A 19,380-nucleotide genomic window follows, 5' to 3' on the forward strand; every position below is an offset into this window, starting at 1 on the left:
GGCTATCGTAGGACAGGGGTTGCAAACGCCCGTCGGGTTCTTGCAAGAGAACTGCTCCGAGACTTCTCGACTTCAGCTTTAAGTCGCTGATCCATAGTTAGTTGGTTGGAAATGGCGATGTCCTTTGATGTCTGCGTTCCGACGAGTGATGGGTAAAGCGGTGTTGTCTCTCCAAGCTCTAGACCTGTCTCGTCATCTGTACTCAGTGGGGCGCGTCCGACTAAATGGCGCGGCACCTTTCGTTGACAGACGTCGCACGATTTAACAAACCGTTTCGTCTCCGACTGGACCCTTGGCCAGTAAAGGGCCGGGTGAGGGTACCAAAGTGTTGACGGATGACTGGCTGTTTGCGTAGACAGCCTCGGCAGTTCCACTGCCAGATAAGTGTATCTCTGTTAGTGTGGGCCATGATGGGGATTGGGGGATGCCGTCAGGGGCAGTGCTGGGGTTTGGAGGGTAGGAGGAGCGGCCACGGGGAGAGCTTGTAGGTGGGTTTCAATGTTTGTGACGCACTGTGCCAGTGTGAGAACGGCGTGTTGCATGGATTTGACTGCGTTCTGGAGTGTGGCCATCGTGCTTTGAAGTGAGACTAGCATGTCCTTAACCTCTGAGTGCACTTGGCCCGTGGCTCCCTCTTAGAGGGCCTGCTTTTTGGGGGCTGGTGTCAGTGGAGCGTCGTGGCTAGAGGAGTGGGACGTTTCGGCGGGTGGTGTAGGAGTGGGTGTCTTGGATTGTTTAAGATCGCGAACCCCTTGCGAGTGCTTGGGAATTAGGTCGCGCATAATGGCATTTTCTTTTTTGAGGTGAGCTATTTCTGTGTTATCATTGGTGTTCGTGGACTGTGGAGAAGGTGTGTTGCGACCCTCTCGCGAGGCGCCCTTAAGGGCTTCTGCGAAGCTCACCTTGTTAGTAGGAGACTTGGTGGGTGAGATAGAGGGAGATCTGGATCGGGATCGGCGCTGTCTCGAACGTGAAGGGGTCCGGAAGCAATGTTGCCTCGAGCGTGATGGAGTCCGGGATCTGGAGCACGGCTTGGAGTTCAAGGGCGGGAAGTCGCTTTCTTAAAGGGTGGCTTGCATTGCAGCTCGGCGTTCCCCAATGCGCTTGCGAATAACGTATGGTGTCTTGTACCGAGCCGTACATGAATTGTCCGCTGTAACATGAGCGCCGCCACACAGTGAGCATTTGGCGTCACACGTGTGATCGGGAGGTGGGTTGCGGACTCCACAACCTCTGCAGATCTTGTTATTGGGAAAAGGACAGACATCCATGCGGTGTCCGAGGCAGCCGCATAGGTAGCGAATTTCTATTTGCTTGCAGAATAATGAGCACGGGATGAAGCTAGCTCCGTAACCAGATATGGCACGTCGGGGCCACTGAAGGCGATAACAACGGTGGTTGTCGTTCCAATGCGTTTTGCGGCTAGTGCGAGGGGTTTGCGGGTATTGACGATATTGGCGTTGACTTGCTGTGGAGTATCGCAGAGGGGGATTCCGCGGATGACTCCCTTCGTGGTGTCTTCGGCGGCCGTCTCATACGCGTTAACATCGTGCGTGACCCCATTGACTTGAATAGATTTTATGCAGACATACCGGTCGGCGTTCTGCAGACTTGGCGTAGTGACAACGACAATGTTTTGTTGGGTGTTGGGGCACACCGTGTCTTGTTCAATGTCTGCTGGGCTGAGCTGTGCGGCTTGGAGAACAGCTGTAGTCACGGTAGGACTACCAATTTTGGCGATGTTGAGGGCTCCCTTGGGGCGAATGATAATCTTGATTTGGTTGGAAGGTAGCGGAGACATGCGTCCAGCCTTGAGAATTTGTGCTTTGGGTAGGGTCAGTAGAGTCAGAGGTCAGAGTCAGAGGTTTGGGTAGAGTCAGTTTGGGGTGAAGAGTCGTCCCTGAGCTTCGCCGCTTGGCGAAGGCGAGTTGTTCGCCAGCCCGTCTCGGCGGCCGCTTCGACCTCCATGCTCGTTGCTGGGGCAGAGAAACTTGAGCGGCGATACGGAGCTCGCTCGAGTGCGCGCCGCGCATCTGGTGCGCCCGGCGTGCACGCGCGGCGGCGGCGGGGGCGATTCACAAAAAAATGTTCGCAGCACAGGAAAATGTCCGTAGCACAGGGAAATGTAGTGTCCCACCTGAAAATGAGGCGTCTACGGAGTCCTGGTATCTTCACGGATAGACTGGTGTAAAAAGTAGGCGACAATTTGCAAGAAAATGCTGCAAAATCATTTCACGAACACGGAGCCGACGCGAGCACGTCTACACTCCTCGGCGATCGCAGCGCCTCTCTGTACTTTTCTTCAGACGAATATATTTCATGGCAACTTCGACTAGTTTTCCTGTCTTGACCTCTGTGTAAGATCTCGTCTTCAAGAAATCCGATGGCAAGAAATGATTTTCACAAAGGTGAAATAAAAAAAAACAAGCCGTTACATGTATGAAGCTCGACCAAAATGTTGAATTTACAAGCGCGTCGACAGGTACAGAGACCAATCTATTGTGCACGCGTGCAAGATTGCATTGCGCACTATGCCGACGAAACCTATTCCTCTGGGAACCCAGAATAACAACAGAGAGAAGAAATACCACTGTGTACTTCGTTGGCGAGAAGTCCTTCCGAGGAACTGCTCTCGTCCATGCTTCCCGAGTGGCTCGGTCAGATGGGAACTTGTGCACTCGGACACTTGGTCCTCCGTCATAATTGGACTTGCAGTTTGGTGTGCAACAACAGCCAGGCATCGTTGTGCTTCCGTGTACGACGAACCACGCACAATCGAAGGAAAGCAATCGCGTTTGCGGTGCAGCATGCCCCACCAAAGCCAACCAAGAAAAAGCTCCAAGCGTTGCCGCTCTAGCGTTGCAGCCATGGAGAAAATTTGTTTTCAGAACGCGCGCAGCGTTGTAAAAACGCAGCGCTCCCCCATCCACCGCTACCATCCGACTCTCGTGACGTATTGACAAGGAGAGGAGGTGATGCGGTGGCCTTACATTTTTTTCTTGGTGGCGTTGCTTTAACTTGGCCAACGTCCAAATTCCCACGTCTAGCCCACTGTGTGGCTGAAGTTGTACTTCCCGCTGTACGGCTATTAGTGTATTTTGTTTTTCATAGTGATCTTAGCAGCTGGAAGCGGCTCAAAGCTCGCCCGTTAAACTTCAGTCAGCTGAGACTACGTAATTGACGCAGGAAAGACGCCAAGGTTCACCAAGCAAAGTGCGACACGGTTCTCAGGTGCCATTTCAAATTTAAAGTCCATCGAAATATCGCCCCTGAAATGTCCGGTGGAATACCCTGCGAATAAGTTGCGTGTGGAATGTAGTGCCTCTAAAATCTCTGTACACTCTGAAAGACATGGTTTCTGTAGTACATAGGCCAGAGGTCGTGGAAGTTTTTGTATTGCCACCCATTTATTTAACTCCATTTAATTGCCCCCCACGGCTGCCAACTGCTAAAGGACCGACATAACATTCATCATTTATTTATTTGCTATTTTCTATTTACTAATGCATCCAAAGTACCTGTAATAGGCGTTATGAGGGGACAGGGAAGATAATTAAAAGGAAATTACAAAGCTAACAGAGGTTACGCACCACGCCACATGTTTATGTTTATACGACTGCAAATCACTAATTAAATGCAATCTGGGACCGACTTCGAAAGCACACCGTTTGAAGGTATCTTAAAACGTCGCTTGGCAAGCGATTTCAGCCTCAAGTAGTGTGAACATAAAAAGGCTTACTACACAGGTCAGTTTCGCATGTAGGGTCTTTCCCTTTAAGGCCACGGTGGAGTCTCAAGGGCACGTAGTCAGGTCGCGAAATATGTTTCGAGCGATAAATACGATTTTTTATGAAAACTACAATGAAACTGCATTAAATCTGAATTTTACGACGTTTCGCCAGCACATCTACTCTGTCTTCTTTTTTGCCTCGTTGTACTAACATTTTCCGTATATTTCCCAAATACAAACCACACCTATTTGTTCCACATCCTTCTAATTTTTCTCTGCACGCTTAGGTACATGGATCCTACATCATGCTGGCGCATTCAAGTATCGATCGGGCGTTAGTCACATAGAATATGTAATTTGCTTTGATGCAATACTGCCTTGCATTTCCTTTCATAAATACTAGAACAAAAGGTGCTTTGGCAGTAACATGATCATTACGAGGTTTCCGAGATAAATTGGGGGAGAAATACACTCCAAGATTCCTTAATTGCGAAACAGTCAACTGCTTCGTCCCTTTGTTATGATTTCTTTACCAAAGCACTTTTCCTTTCCTTAAAAAAAAAACTTGAACGCAGATTTTTTTTTTTTCTGCTACGCTAATGAGTATATGCAATGTAGTGTATCGAATTTTCACAATCATCTATTTTGATAATTACCCTTTCCAATACATTTTCATCTATAAACATTAGTACAGAAAAATTATATAATCGCGATACACAATTCAAGAATACAGTGGGCCGGGCACTGACGCTTGTGAGATTCCAAATGTCACGTCAGCCTCCCTCGATGTGTCGGAATTAACCCTTTCAATCACGTTGTCTTAATAGGGAAACGCGGCTCTCTTCGTGACCTTTTTCATAAAAAAACGAAGGAGTCACGCTGCACATTGGTTCGTCTAATATTCGAGCCATAAATAAGCGTATTGGAAATAAGTGTTTACAGGAAACTTGGCTTGCAGCTGGTCAATCTTTTCATCTAACAAATTTCCGATGTTTCCGATTGGATCGCCTATCCCGTGGCGGTGGTTTAGTATAGTTTGTCTCATCAGAAATCTGCCATAGAGCAACTATAGCATACCAGATAATGTCCCCAGACTGTGAAATCTTAGCACTGGATATGATACTACCTGGTTGCGCACCTTCTGTATTTAACACTTACTTCCCCGCTGGAATGCAAGATACCCGTTATCTAGATACATCTATTGCTCGCAGTCAGAAGAAAATCATACTAGTGGGAGATTTTAATTCTTATCATGTATCGTGGGGTTTCCGAAGGGCACTTGTGGCAAACGCTTGTTGTATTGGGTCCTAATGAATCATTTCTCTTGCTTAAATTCGAGAGCACAGTCTTTCGTTGGTGGTCAGTCGCGATCTGCCCTAGATCTCACGTTTGTTACCCCGAGCATGACTGTCACCTCCTGGAACACTGTAGATTCCGGAACGAACAGTGATCACCTTGCTATAAATTTTGAACTGCTTACTCCGTTAACTGGTTTAAATAATAATATCCGCACTTTTGTTAACTACGGAAAATTTTAAAATGCTTTAAAATCAGCCTTACAAGCCCAGGAGGGCATGCAGAAGGATATTAAAACAATGAGCCTATGTTCAATACTAGAACAGTCATCAAAAAAAGCTCAATTTGCTGTGCAATCCTATAAGGATGGATCATATTGCCCCTGGTGGAATTCTGAGCGCGAGCGAGATTTTAGACGTAGAAAAGCTGCATGGAAAAAGCTGTTATAGAACTAATGTCCTGTTAATTGGGCTGATTAAACATATATAGCTGTCACATTTAAACGAACAGTCTCAAAAGCCAAGGAGGATTACGATTCCAGGCACTACACATACCTTTCGAAGTCTAGCAGTAAAAAAGCCATGTTTAAATTTTTTCTATCTCGCAAAGCTATACCGGCTCCCATGAACATCGAATCTGTCACTCTATCCACAAAAGAATTATCAGAATCACTTGAGAAAATTGCTCAAGGATCTGCGCGACGTTTAACACATAAATTCCCGACAGGACTAAAGAAACCTCCCTTAGTAGACGACTTTATAGCAGTAACAGCGACAGAGCTTGAAAGCATTATTAATTCATTGCCGGCGTCAGCCCCCGGTCCAGATGAAATTACATCAGGAATGCTAAAATTCTATTTGATTATGCGCCTCAGTACCTACTAAACATTATAAATTTGTCTCTCAAGAATTCATGGGTTCCATGAGAGTGGAGAGTAGCTAAAGTTATCCCACTATTAAAGAAAAAAGCATCTGGACTTGACTTAGAAAACATAAGACCAATTTACCTTACTTAAAATTTCGTCAAATTAATAGAAAGGGTTCTTCACGGCCGTATAATAAATTTTATGCAGGATGATACCCGTCTCAGTCCTTGTCAGATTGGATTTCGTCCGGGCCACTCCATTATAGTCGGATACAACTTTAGAAAAAAGGGGGCGTTTACTCCTCCGAGGCAGATGCGCATGAGCATCCACCAATGGCCGCGCACTCTGGACCGACGTCATGCGCCGGATGGCCGGTGACTTCGCCGCTTCGGTCATCTGGGCGGGGCCTCCCCTTTTTTCTAAAGTTGTATCCGACTATAGGTGCGGCCATGTAGATTTAGAGAGCCGCATTAAACTTGCTCCCCGCAAACGAGAGTACGCAGCTTTGGTGACGCTAGATGTATCGAAAGCATACGACTCTGTAGAACATTTTATTCTATTCGATGAGCTTCACTGTACGAATTTCCTAAAATATATAACCGCGTGGATCTATGAATTTATAATGGATAGAGAGTTTTATTGTTGCCAACACGGTATTTCGACGTCTAAACACAAGCAGACAAGAGGTGTACGACAGGGTTCCATTCTTTCCCCTATATTATTTAACATTTTGCTAAGCACCATTCCTTTGCCTCCGGAAGTACATGTTTATGTTCATAAGGACGATATCGCATTTTTTTCCTCCGCAAGAAATATACATTCTCTACAACAGTCGTTGCAAACTTATTTAGCAATGCTGGAGACATGGCTAGAGAGATTAAGTATGTCATTAAACATTAGCAAAAGTATGGTCTCAGTATTCCCATTAACTGCACAGGTACATATATCTTTGCAATACCGACAGGAAATCATTCCTCAAGTTGATGAAGTCAGGTACCTTGGTGTTATGTACACCAAACTAACCTGGCGCAGTCACATTGAACATATAAAAACAAAGGCAGAACGAGCCGTAGCTATGCTTCGCCGGCTCAGCCACCACCGCTCTGGACTACGCAGGGATACCTTACTGATTATTTAAAATATATGTTTGGTCCATATTACAATTTCGCTGCGTAATATTTTCCGGTGGCCCCGCCTACCAAATACCTTTAGAAAGAGAAGCTCTACGGTCATGCGTCGGCCTACCTAGATTTGTTGCCAACGCTGTTTTACATAAGGAAGCTCATATAGCCACCCTACATTGCAGATTCCGCATGCTTACGGTTCCCACATTTTGAAAAATTTATGACCTTTTTAAAAAGACGTACGCAATATGCGTTTATCAGTGAACCATCTGAGTTTTTTTCAGGTATCGTGGTCAAGATTCCACAGTCCTCAGATAATATTTGTGCAAGTACAGTTACAACAATTGGGCGTATGCACACGCCAAGTGTGTCATTTAAATGATGCCTTACCTGACCTCATAATTAAGTTCGAGGACATATTTCCGAATCATGCTAAACTGTTACCAGGGCGAGATTTAATTAATATCTTGCACGACCACCTACGCCAACCAACCACTGAAAATGTAATAGGTACTGATGCTTCTGTGTGCGATGAGAAGGCAGGAGTTGGGATTCTCTCTGAATCTCTACAATAGTCTTACTCCCTTCGCCTTCTCGATTTCACACCTATATTTCAAGCCAAATTATTAGCGTTACGAAAACTCCCCCAATACGACCCATTAGCTGTTATTGTGACGGACTCGCTATCTGTATGTACCGCACTAAATGCATCTTTAGATACAAGAATTCAAAGAAGATGTCGTTCGATGGTACCTCCGTACTTACGGAAAGTATGTTTGCTTTGGGTACCGGGACATCCTGGGTTACACTTGAATGAAATGGCCGATTCACTCGCACGAGCATCCCTCAGCGGCCCTATCATATCTGTTTTCCCGACATCAGCTTATGTCACCACGGCTAGGAACAGAAATTTCGCTATAACTCCAAACTCTGCAACATCCATGCTAACGCCTTCTTCTGATTTCCACCATCTTGGCTTCGCATGGTATAATAATTGGTACCCTTCAAGACATTTGGAAGAGAGAGAGACTGAAGTGGTTCTTGTGAGAAAGGAGGAAACGCTGGCACTATCTTCTGCAACCCGTCCGGGGGCACGGCTTACTTTCTAATTTTTAATTCATAAGACAAAGAAAACTATTAGTATACCCATTCACCAAACTTAGGCTATCGCTAACCTCGCCAACCAGTCTTTCTTTTGGTGCGACCTCACTGGGATCCAGCCACAGGAATGCTTTTCTTGCAATTTACAATTTTATTAGAGAGATAAAAAGAGTAGCCTACTGAATTTCTAAGATTATCTATATTTTCTAATATTTCGTTTATTTACGTTAACTTTATCAAAATTCTTAAGAGTATTTCCATCACACGTCTACATTACAGTTCTAGCCCCACGCTCCACTATTTAAATCTGAATGAATGAATTGGATTTATTGATAGGAAGCACAGAGAGGTCGACCTAAGCTAGTGCGCTCTAGTCTGCTACTCTGCACTGGGGAAGAGGGAAGGGGAGTGAAAGTACTGGGATGGATGATGATGATACGAGAAGTAGTGAGTGCTTGTGTACATAAGACAGTTGTCTTGCTAGAGCCGCTCGTCGAGCTTAGTGTCCTGCAGAAACTTCAACAATGTTTTGTTGCAAGTGCAGTGTCAGGCCGTCGGCCGAGGATAGCTTCCCCTGACAGTGGTTGCCTGCCCACGCTGGCTAAGAAACTCTAACGTCCTTCGCTCCAGCATATATTTAAATCTAGCTTGGCTTTACTTCTAAGCATACGAAAAACCGCCTGCTTCTTGGCCAATCCCCATAGTGGGTATGCGCCACTGCCTGGGACACAAGACAAGACAAGCGTATTGAGCGCCATCTGATATGAAGTAGCGAAGCACTACAGAAGAAGAAGACATTTCAAGAAGGACGTCTCCGTGTTTCACGGGAGTGCCGGTGAGTCCGGCTCTCATTTCTCTTTTCCCTCAGCATCAATCACCCAGCACAGTTAGAAACCCCTGTTTTATTGTACACACAGAGCTACGTATTGCGAAAAAAATTTCGAGGACGCTTTACCTTCGCCTTTAGGAGTGGAAGACGAGAGCATTCACTGCTTGTCGCACTTCCCGGCAACTGCGGCTTATGTAGCCGTAATGTTTACCGGGAAGCGCTCGCTGAGAAAAGTATGCACGAAGGCGAGATTACCTGTATAAACGCGGCTTCTCGTGTGGGCCAATTTCCCATTGGTTTTTTTTTCGTCCTTTAATCATTTCAGCGTTAGGGAATTTAGCATAAAAGGCGGTGTTTTATTTCGTGAAACTTGTTTGCGGGTTATCATTCTCAAAAGTAGCAGGAATAACCTTGTATAAAATGTAAGACAAGGTGTGAGCAACTTTGCTGGTCGAAGAGCTTTAGTGTTGTACAGAATATTTGTTGCCCGCGGCATGCAAACGTTGCCTACCGTAGCAGAGATCACATTTTCTTCGACACGGTCCCGTAACACTGTCGCGTGAACAGTGTAGCTCATCGAGAAAGGAATATAACAAGAGCGGGCACTCACCGAAAAGTGGAAGCAGGAAATACATCACGCTATAGCATTAATGCTGATCGTTTGCTGCCGCGAGATTCGAAAAGAAAGAATGTGAAATGAGATTAACAGAAATTGTCTTATTTTTTTAACGCTTTCCTGCCAAGAGTAGAGATATCTGCGTGTAAATTAAACTTTGCGACTTACTGCCCTTGACTAGCGACAGGCGAATCGGAGAATGACCAGCCGAATGCTTGCGTCATTCGTGAGACACACCGCCGAAGCGAGAGAGACTGGCCGCGCATCTGAGCGTTGGCCCGTTTGGTCACACGTCTGCCTGTTTGTCTATTTTGGGATTTAGACTGGTTTTGTGGGCTCCCGGCGAATTCTTGCGTTTCTTCTGAACTTCGACATGGCACCACTGCACTGTTGGACTACGGCAAGGTAGGAAACTTTGTTCGACAGTCTGCGACACATTTCAAGCAATTAGGCTTACTGCCCGGCACTTAGGCTAGACTTGTGACGCAGTTAACGAAAAACAGCGTTACCGTCATGGCGCAGTTATCTTGAAATAATTAATCATACTGTGAGATGTTTGCGACGCTTTGTATGAGCTGCGATATTATTTTAACTCATCTCGGTAGTTTTTCGGCACGCTAGTCGCACTGGGTGTTGTGAAGCAGTTTTGCGTGTACTGAATTTTACTGCGACAAGTTTTGGCGCTTTCTCTGACCGCCAACATTACCGTAACTAATTTCATTGCATTTTGGGGATGCTTGCAATTAGAATGTTGTGGTATGCACGGTATTGTTTCCGATGAGTCGAGTATTTTCTACGCCATGTGTAAATACGAACTGCTTTTGTTTGTAATGCCGTCCATTCACCACTTCCGCACGCTTCGCCTCTACACGCAGTATTCGTACATGGTAATATTTCAATAACACTTGCTTGTAACTTTAGTTTTTCAGCTGACGTCATCTGGTGGAGCTTCCTACAGAAACTACTGCTGGTTGCCTGGTGCCGCAACGTTGGATGAATGCACAAAAAGCCCGCAATGAGCATTTATAAATAAAATAAACATTTCCTAATTTGACCCGGCTTCTTGCGTCTTTATGAAATTGCGCGTGTCCCTTATTCCATGGAGGCTTGTGAAGATTGTTCGCAATCAATTTTACCTACTAATAAAACGACTTCGTGCGACGACCATGCGCGGTTAACCTGTAGAAGCAAAACAAAAACGAAACTGGCGTGACGCGTGCCAGCTATTATTCAAAATGCGCGCGCACAAAATCGAAACCGGAAGTGTGGTTCAGGCATCAACGCTGACGGCTTGGTGTGCTGCAGTCAATTGGGCCGCTGGGCTCTATGGGAGTGTCCGCTCTTGTATCACTTTCTGTAAGCTCTCACTGCTGGACCATCTAGCGAATGACGTCCATCTGGCGATTATGTTGCGTCCTGAAGTGGTCGTTTGTATATCAGACTCCTATTTCGGTTCCAGATCAATAGCATTTCGTTCGCGTGAACAACACCCGCAGAAGCGACACGGACCGTTTTAAAGCGAAGCGTTCTTTGGCTCTTCTTTTGACTTTCCGGGCGCGGCTGCTGTGATGGTCTTGCCGCGTATGCTTCTGGGTTCTGTTACAGCACCACCAGATGGCACTTGCCTCCGGGTCTTCACTTGTATCTATTCATGCCGGTGGGCACCAAGGAGGTTCAAAAAACGTTGCTGGAGTGGATGGGGCAACCCTGAGCTGAAGCGGTGCGCCGCCATCTTGCCATAGGCAGAAAGTGTGCCTTCTTCCATAGCAGCCGCAGTGCGTAGTCTGTGAGGTGGCGCCCCGTCGTTGTAATGGTTGCGTCATGCGTTGCGTACGGCTGCAAAAGTCGAGGCAATAAAAGAGTGTGGGATTACGTTTCAATGGTAAGTTGCCCATTTTGAGCTTCGCGAAAATTTATCAACTGGTTGCAGCGCATGCTGACAGCTCGCAATCGGTCTCGAATTTCGCATCCGATGATTATTGTTTTTCCAAGCAGGTACCCTAAGGACTCAAATGTGCGAAGCACGTGCGAGCGGGCTCTTTGACGGGAAGGCTGGAAGCCAAAAGACAGCGATTGCATATGGTCGACGTACTTCACGCCGGATTGTTTCGACTGGACCGCGCAGACGATATGGCTGCCACCGGGAACTTGTCCGACCGTCTTGGGCGCATTTCCAAAGCACCTACGAAAGCAGGTGAGCAAACATTATTGGTATCGTTGATATCGGCGGTGTGGAGCGCGAGTCGAAAATGAGTGCACAGTTTGCTATTCGCTGAAATTAAATAGACGACTCCCTAGATTTCTTCATCAGTTGCTGTGTTGTCTTAATTAAAACAGTAGCTGACAACTACGAGGTGTTAAGGAGCTTCGTTTGTTCAATATACGAGCAGCTGTTTTGTCCTACATTTGTGCCTTTTCTGCTCTTATATTTGTGTTTCCTTTACAAAAAACAGCGAGTAATGACAGTAGCTCTAAACTGTGCGATTCTCGTTCCAGCTGAAAAGAAAGCGACCATCACCGGGGACCGGGAATACTCCAGCCGACACGAGGCAGTTGGATTGGCAGTTGGCAGTTGGATCAGCTACAAAGCAGCATTAGAAATAAAAGTGCTTCAAGTTTCTCTAGAGCATATAACATTGTTCAAAAAGAACATTTAAATTCTGCAGCAGAGCAAGCAGACATTGATCAAAAAGAACGAGATTGCTCAAGAAATAACAAGGGATATCAAGGACCAAAAGCTGATATCTGACGGAGGCACGGAGCTGTTCACTGCAGCCTTTTCGCCTGATATAGGGGGAAACTTAAGGACGTCGAGACGTCTCTGGCTGTAGTGAAAGAATTTCGCGAGAAAATGACAGAAATGGAAAGAACAATCCAAAATTTAGTTACTTGACATCGACGACTCAGGTAAAACGAATAATCTAATCATATTTGGTAGTTCTGATACCACTCGGGAGACGCCTGAATCCAGCAGAGAGCGTAGTTGACGATCTATTCCGTAACAAACTGGGCTTGCAAGTACTATCAGCCGAATGAATTCAGAGATTGAGAATGGGAAAATCGAATAGACCATGGCTACGATACTGAAGTTGTTCAACCACTGCGAAAAAATTATTGTGCTCAAAAACAACTGAAAGGAAGCAGTGTATCGATTTCTGGAGATTTTTCAGCCGCAAGCAGACACCTTAGGAAACACCTTTGGGATAACAGTGCTGACGCGAGACCTTATGGCAGAAAAGTGTGGTTGGTTCACGATAAAGTTACAATTGACAACGAATTGTTTGAATGGAACATGGCCGTCATGAATATCGTCCCTCTTCGTAAACACAGAAAAGCGCGGGCACAGCCAAAATGACAAGGACGCTGCACGGAAATAACATTTTGTTGTGTGAATATATATGCCCGCAGCATTGTCAATAAAACAGTGGACCTTGAAACTATGGTGATCACTCATAACCCGGATATATTAGTTGTTACTCAAACATGACTGAACTGTGACAATAACGACTCATAAATGACACCAGTCAGATATAGAATTTACAGGAAAGATAGGGGCTCCCACGGCGGTGGTATTAGCAGTTATGTTTCGTCAATCTGTGACTGCCACGAGGTTACCTGATATCTCGGATGTAGAATGTGTTGTAGGAAAATGTGTTTCCGAGGATTTCCACGTTCTGGTTGGGGCAATTTATCGCCCACCAAATTCACCCAGTGTTTTCGTTGAGAAACTTAATGAATTCCGGTGTGTACATAGAAACAGTAAGATCAATTTATTATTAGTCGGAGATTCCAACGTTCCAGATGTCAGCTGGGCAGACGAGTTCCCTGATGCACTTCCCGCTTCCGCTGATCCTCTCGTTGACATCGTCCTCCTCCATACATTGACCCAACTTTTGAAACTACCAACACGCGTCAATGAAAATAGCGTCTCATTTTAGATTTATTCCTCGTTAACGATACACTGCTGAAGCGCAAAGCAACAGTGCATCTTTTTGCAGGAATATCGGATCACAGAATGTTTGTCTCACAATCCCAGCTAACGTCGTGCCTGAAAAAACAGGGAAAAGAGAGGCCAATTCCCGTGTTTGCACAAGCGAGCGATGTCGACATACCAGATACATTAGATTGTTCATTTTCTATTTTTGTGTTGCGGTACAAATCAAGCAACATATCCGTCCACAGCCTGTAGTGTTTTTTTTTCTATGAAACGGTCTGGCAATGCATGAACAATTCTGTCCCTTGAAAGCGGAGACAGCGGTGTACTACAAATCCTTGGATGACAAAAGGTGTTGTTCGACTGGGAAGAAAAGTAAAAAAAAAAAAACAAGTACGCAACAACGGTGATGCCTCTCTGCTCATAGTGCCGATAATTTATCTGAACTGCGCACTCGACTGAAGCACGACATCAAGAGTGCAAGAGACTATTATCAAAGTGTGTACTTAAAAGGTTTTCTTTCTACATCCCCGGAAAAATTCTGGCGACACCTATCTCCGGAGGAAAAAAATCTATCGTGAGTCCCCTAATTAAGGGTACCGCTAGAACTGATAAGAAGGAAATGGCTGATGCGCTAAACAACTTCTGCTCGGTGTTCCCTGAAGACATTGGCATCATTCAACTTTTTTTGACGCTCAAAGAAGTACCACCCATTGATGACATCACTATCAGTGAGGAGAGAATACTATCAATTTTACTTAATCTAGACGTGAGAAAGTCATCTGGGATAGACGGAATCCCTAATGCTTTCCTACACCGATATGCTGAGTCCTGCGCAAAATTCTTATATTTAGTATTTAGGGAATCACTGTCACACGCCGAAATTCCCACTGATTGGAAGTGCGCCAGAATAACTCCAATACCCAAAAAAGGTGATCCATTCATCGTTACCTCTTATAGACATTTACACATACACTTTTGCAGCTTCATTGAAGATAATAAAATAATCGACAGTCGCCAGCGTGTTTTCCGACGAGTATTTTCTACAAAAACGCAACTACTAGACAGCATTCACAACTTTGCCGCAGCGTTGCATATATCTGGTCAGGTTGACATCATGTTCATCGACTTCCAGAAAGCTTTTTACCATGTATCGCATCCTAAACTTCGTTTGAAACTAAGACCTCTACTTAAAAAAGATTTCCTCCTTACATGCATCGCAACATACTTGTCTTTTAAGCAGCAATCAGTGTCCATCGTCAGTGTCAGTTCAGAGTCTGCCTACGTTCATTGAAGTATCCCCCAAGGTTCTGCTCTTGGGCCATTATTTTTTTACCTTCATAAACGACATTTCTATAGACACACCGGTAAAAATCCGCTTACTTGCAGACGATTGCATCCTATATAACGAAATCCACAGATTTCATGACCAGGTTTTTCTTAACAAATCTTTAGCCCAGATTACAAGCAGGTGTACTTCGTGGTAGATGCGAATAAACCACAGCAAAACGGTAGCAATGACGCGCGTAAGATGAATCCACTCACTTTCCCTTATAGCTTCAGCGGTAACAATCTGTCCGTAGTTTCAAGTTACAAATGCCTAGCGTTAACTATTACATCTGATCTTCGATGGAATGATCACGTCCCCTTCATACGCAAGAAAGCCATGAGACAACTAGGCTACTTACGGCGAACACTTCCCAAAGCTTCAAGGGATGTAAAACTTTCGGCCTATAAAACGTATATAAGGCCAACACTCGGAATACGTTGCGGCAGTATGGGATCCACACACAAATACAAATATAAGGAAACTAGAAAACATTCAGCGAAAGGCAGCTAGATTCATTTTTAAATCGTAAAGTAGCAAAGCATCGCCAACGGCTCTATTTTTGCAAATTTAGAATTCCTACAAAGAAGACGGTACCGCGAAAGGCTAAAAACTCTATACATTATATACAATGATAACCTTGGAATCGACAAAAGCACGTACTTGAAACCTCTTACACAGCGTCCAACTTGTTCTTTCGATGCAAAAAAAGGTTAGGGAAGTTTATTGCAGGACTAACACTTACATGAATTCTTTCTTCCCCCGTTCCATCAGTGATTGGAATTGTTTGCCCAGAGAAGTAATCGAGAGCTCTTCTGTTGTGGCTTTCACTGCCACGCTTCAAATTTGAAATGATAGTGTCTTATCACCAATGGTCTAACCACGCTTCTTGAAAGCGTCGCACTTATATCCGGCTTTCTTTACTTTGATGTGTTTGCCGTTCTTTTCTTTATATTGTGCATCGCAATGACATGTCTAACGCAGCTAACCAAATAGTTTTTTATGTATTTTCTTGCTTTCTTCACATTGCCAATTGCTGTGCAACACTCTTGTCTAATGTGTCTTGATGTGTGTTCAAATATTTGCTATTGAGATATGATGTGTGTTCATATCTCTACTATTTTACCATTTGAATATACATAATTCAGTGCCATAATTGACAGACCAGTCGCTTTTCTCTAGTTCCATTTGTTTGTATGTGTGCTCCTTTGCTGTTCAGGTACATTTGTACCGAAGTGTGACCCACTCCTGCTTCAGGCCTGGAATTCAGGCTAGCATCATTATTAGCAGCAGTAGCGCTAATGCGCTAGTAGCGACGTCGTTGCTCTCCTTCGCAGCCAAGCGCGCGCGCGGCAGTTTTTCTCCGGCTCTGAAATAGGTATGGTATCATCATCATCATCATCATCATCATCATCATCATAGTTAGAGTTTTTTGATTGTTCTTTTCTCCTTGAAGTCGACCAAAGTCTCTTCAAGGTGTTTATCGGCGTTGATGAAGCAGGAGGCAGGTTGGAGGTAACAAAACTTGAAGATATATTGTAACGGAAATATTTACACAGTCAAATACAGAGTTAGCAAAAGAACACTGATGCAAAACACATAGGTAAACAGCGCCTTACTCTTCTACTTTCTCTTAAGTTAGAGCCTAGGACAACTGTCACTACATACGACCAACCGAGTCTCACTGTTCTACCACTAAGTGGTTACGGCCCAGACTAGCGTTGCATCGTACGGAGTCTTACTGTTCTATCAGGTTTAGTGATTACAGCCTAGACTGAGGAACAAGCACCTCGTCTCGGTTGTTATAGGGGAAAGAGACAAAGAAAAAGGGCGGTAGGGTCGTTAGCCCATCCCACGGAAGCAATTGCCAATGAGAGTTGACAGTTTCTTAAGCCACAACCCAAAGGGATGGGCTTACTCTCATAAGTGAATCTATTGGAAAACCACCCTGTTTTCCCTCTTCCCACATCTTCTTCTCTCCCTCCTATTTCCACGTGGTCAGTGACGGCCTCGGCAAACACGCCAGGCATGCACGATTTATTGAGGCCATCTCGCACCTCAGCGGCGTTTCTAGCCAGCAAGGGGGCTCGGGCGCTGGTGTCCCAACACCGCGTACCGTAGTCCCCCTCAAGGTTTTTCCTGGTAGAAAAATAATTACCGCTGGCGGCATTCGAACTCGGGTGCTCTTAAAACGACATTCTCCGAACGCGGCCTCCGCATGCGCACCGCGCCCCTCTCTACGGCACGCACTGCATGTTGTAACACGACACCAAGCGGGCTCTCCCCAGCGCTCAAAACAAGATGCACGTGGCTGGCGCCCGAATGCGTAGGGGCGTGAACCCCCCGCTCCGTACGCGCCAGACGTGGTCAACAATGCTAGCAGCTGCGTCTCTAATTAGCAGGGGACTCAAGAGCCGGCGCCACAACGTCGCGTATACAACCTTTGTCCGCTCGGGCTTTGTCCGCGTGGCCCTATTATGACCATCGGCGGAATGTCAACAAAGCCCGCGTAAAAGCATGTTCTCCGAATCCGTTTTCCGCCTCTGCACCGCGCCTCCCGCGGCGGCGCGCGCCTCGGCTCGTTACCCGACACCACGCGGGCCGTCCGACCCCTCAAACCATTCAGAAAACGCATGGGCAACTCGCGGCACTGCAAAAGTATATACAAAACAATCATGCAGCCCTACGCCGTCCATTCTGCCTGTTCGAGAGATGAGCGGCCTAACACGTTCCCCCTAAAGAGTATACTGGGCTGATTTTCGCTCAGTGATACGATAAATCACTGCCGCGATTACGTAATGAACATTCTAATCACACGCTAGCCTAATTACATCACAACAAGAAACACTTTCAAATAACACAGCAAGAAGAGAGTAAAAAGAAATACACAATACATGTCATCCAACTATTAAGCACACGATTGCAGTTCCAAACTGTAAGAGCACTCTAGTGTCTCTGTGTCTTGAATCGGCACTCACAAAGTCCGCAATATAAAGCGCCAAGTGAGCAGGAACATTCACGCCCATCCAGTTGGCATGGCAGTATAGTATTACGCTGGCTTTCATGAGCTGTTGTGAAGCCTGGACAAAGCATCCGCGTTACCATTACTGACACCCTTCCTATGTCGCACTGACACGTGATATCGCTGTAAAGCCAGCGCCCATCTTGTCAATTTTGCCCCGTGTGGAGTCGAAGTTGTAAGGTACGACAATGGATTGTGGTCGGAAACCACGGTTATCTCGGCACCAAAAAGCCAGTAGTCAAACTTCTTTAAGGCCCATATAATAGCAAACGCTTCCCTCTCAATTGTCGACCATCGCGTCTGAGTCGGCGTGAAGCGGTGGCTGGCAAAGGCAATAGGCCTCACCTTTCCCTCAGCTGTCATTTGCGCCAAACAAGCGCCCGCCGCCGTAGCTGATGCGTCTGTGAAAAGCCAGTAGGGCTCAGATGGGTCCGGAGTGCTGAGCGCCACGGCCTCGCACAGGGACTGTTTCAGTGTCTCAAACGTCGTCTGAGCTTCCTCTGACCAGGGTATGCTATTGGGTACCCCTTTCTTTGTTAACCGCATGAGCGGGCTCGCCACCTCTGCACATTCTCGGACGCACTCGCGATAGTAGCCGCACAGTCCTAGCAGGCTGCGTAGCTCCTTATTAGTGCGTGGTGGCGCCACATTCTTAATTGCAGCTATTTTCTCTTCGTGTTGTGGGGTTGAGAATCTTGGTGCGCAACCTAATTTCTCGAGCATCGACTGTGTGAGCTGGGATTTGAAATTAGTGCCCTGGTCGGAACAGATCATTTCCGGAACGCCAGTGCGACTGAAAATTTCAATCAACGCGTCGCAAGTCGCCTTAGCTGTCAAAGAACGCAGTGGGACAACCTCTGGCCACCTTGTGCAAATGTCCACCAAGCATAGCGCATACCTATGGCCTCTCGCTGACGGTGTGTCTAAGGGTCCAATGATATCCACGTTGACAATTTGAAAAGGGTGCTCTGGCCTAGTGAGAGGAGTTATAGGCACTCGGTCCGTGCGACGCCTGTCAGAGCGAATTTGACAATCATGGCATGAGCGACAATGCTCTTATACCTCCTTCTCCATGCCAGGCCAAAAAAAATTATACCTAATGCGCGCTTTAGTTTTCTTCGGGCCTAGGTGCCCTCCGCATAGTGACTCGTGAGCCAAATGCATCACCTCACTGCGCTTGTCTTTCGGAACAACTAGTTGTCTCATTCGGGTGCCTACTATTGAGTCCCAGTGGTATAAAAGTCCATCAGAGACGAACATGCCGAATTTCCCACTCCGAGCATCTTCCCACCCCTTCTTTAAGGTAGCGTCAGCTAGCTGCAATCTGCGGAACTCTTCTCTCTGGCTTATTGACGCATCCCTCTCTTCATCAATTAGCTCAACTTCTCCAGAAACACCTTCCTCCTCCAAAGTAACATTGCAGGCTACTGCCTCGGCTTTCTCATTTGATCGCTCTATCCTCTGAGCAGGCTCGGCCGGTGCTACAATAGATTCCAGAGAGCTGCTGGCCCTCAACAATTGTTCCCAATCTTCCTT

The 19,380-nt window shown here is 46.0% G+C and overlaps 1 protein-coding gene across 1 annotated transcript in view; it reads left to right on the forward strand.

Annotated features, from left to right (window-relative positions):
- Window positions 1-8,919: 8,919 nt before the first annotated feature.
- The window catches only part of LOC139052604 (glucoside xylosyltransferase 2-like), an 83,680-nt gene continuing 73,219 nt past the window's right edge, over window positions 8,920-19,380 (forward strand). The window contains exon 1 of the mRNA XM_070529680.1: window positions 8,920-8,951. The gene's annotated coding sequence lies outside the window, so the exon portion shown is untranslated. The remainder of the gene's footprint in view (window positions 8,952-19,380) is intronic.

This window comes from Dermacentor albipictus, unplaced genomic scaffold, assembly GCF_038994185.2.
Source record: "Dermacentor albipictus isolate Rhodes 1998 colony unplaced genomic scaffold, USDA_Dalb.pri_finalv2 scaffold_27, whole genome shotgun sequence".
NCBI classification, from domain to species: Eukaryota; Metazoa; Arthropoda; class Arachnida; order Ixodida; family Ixodidae; genus Dermacentor; species Dermacentor albipictus.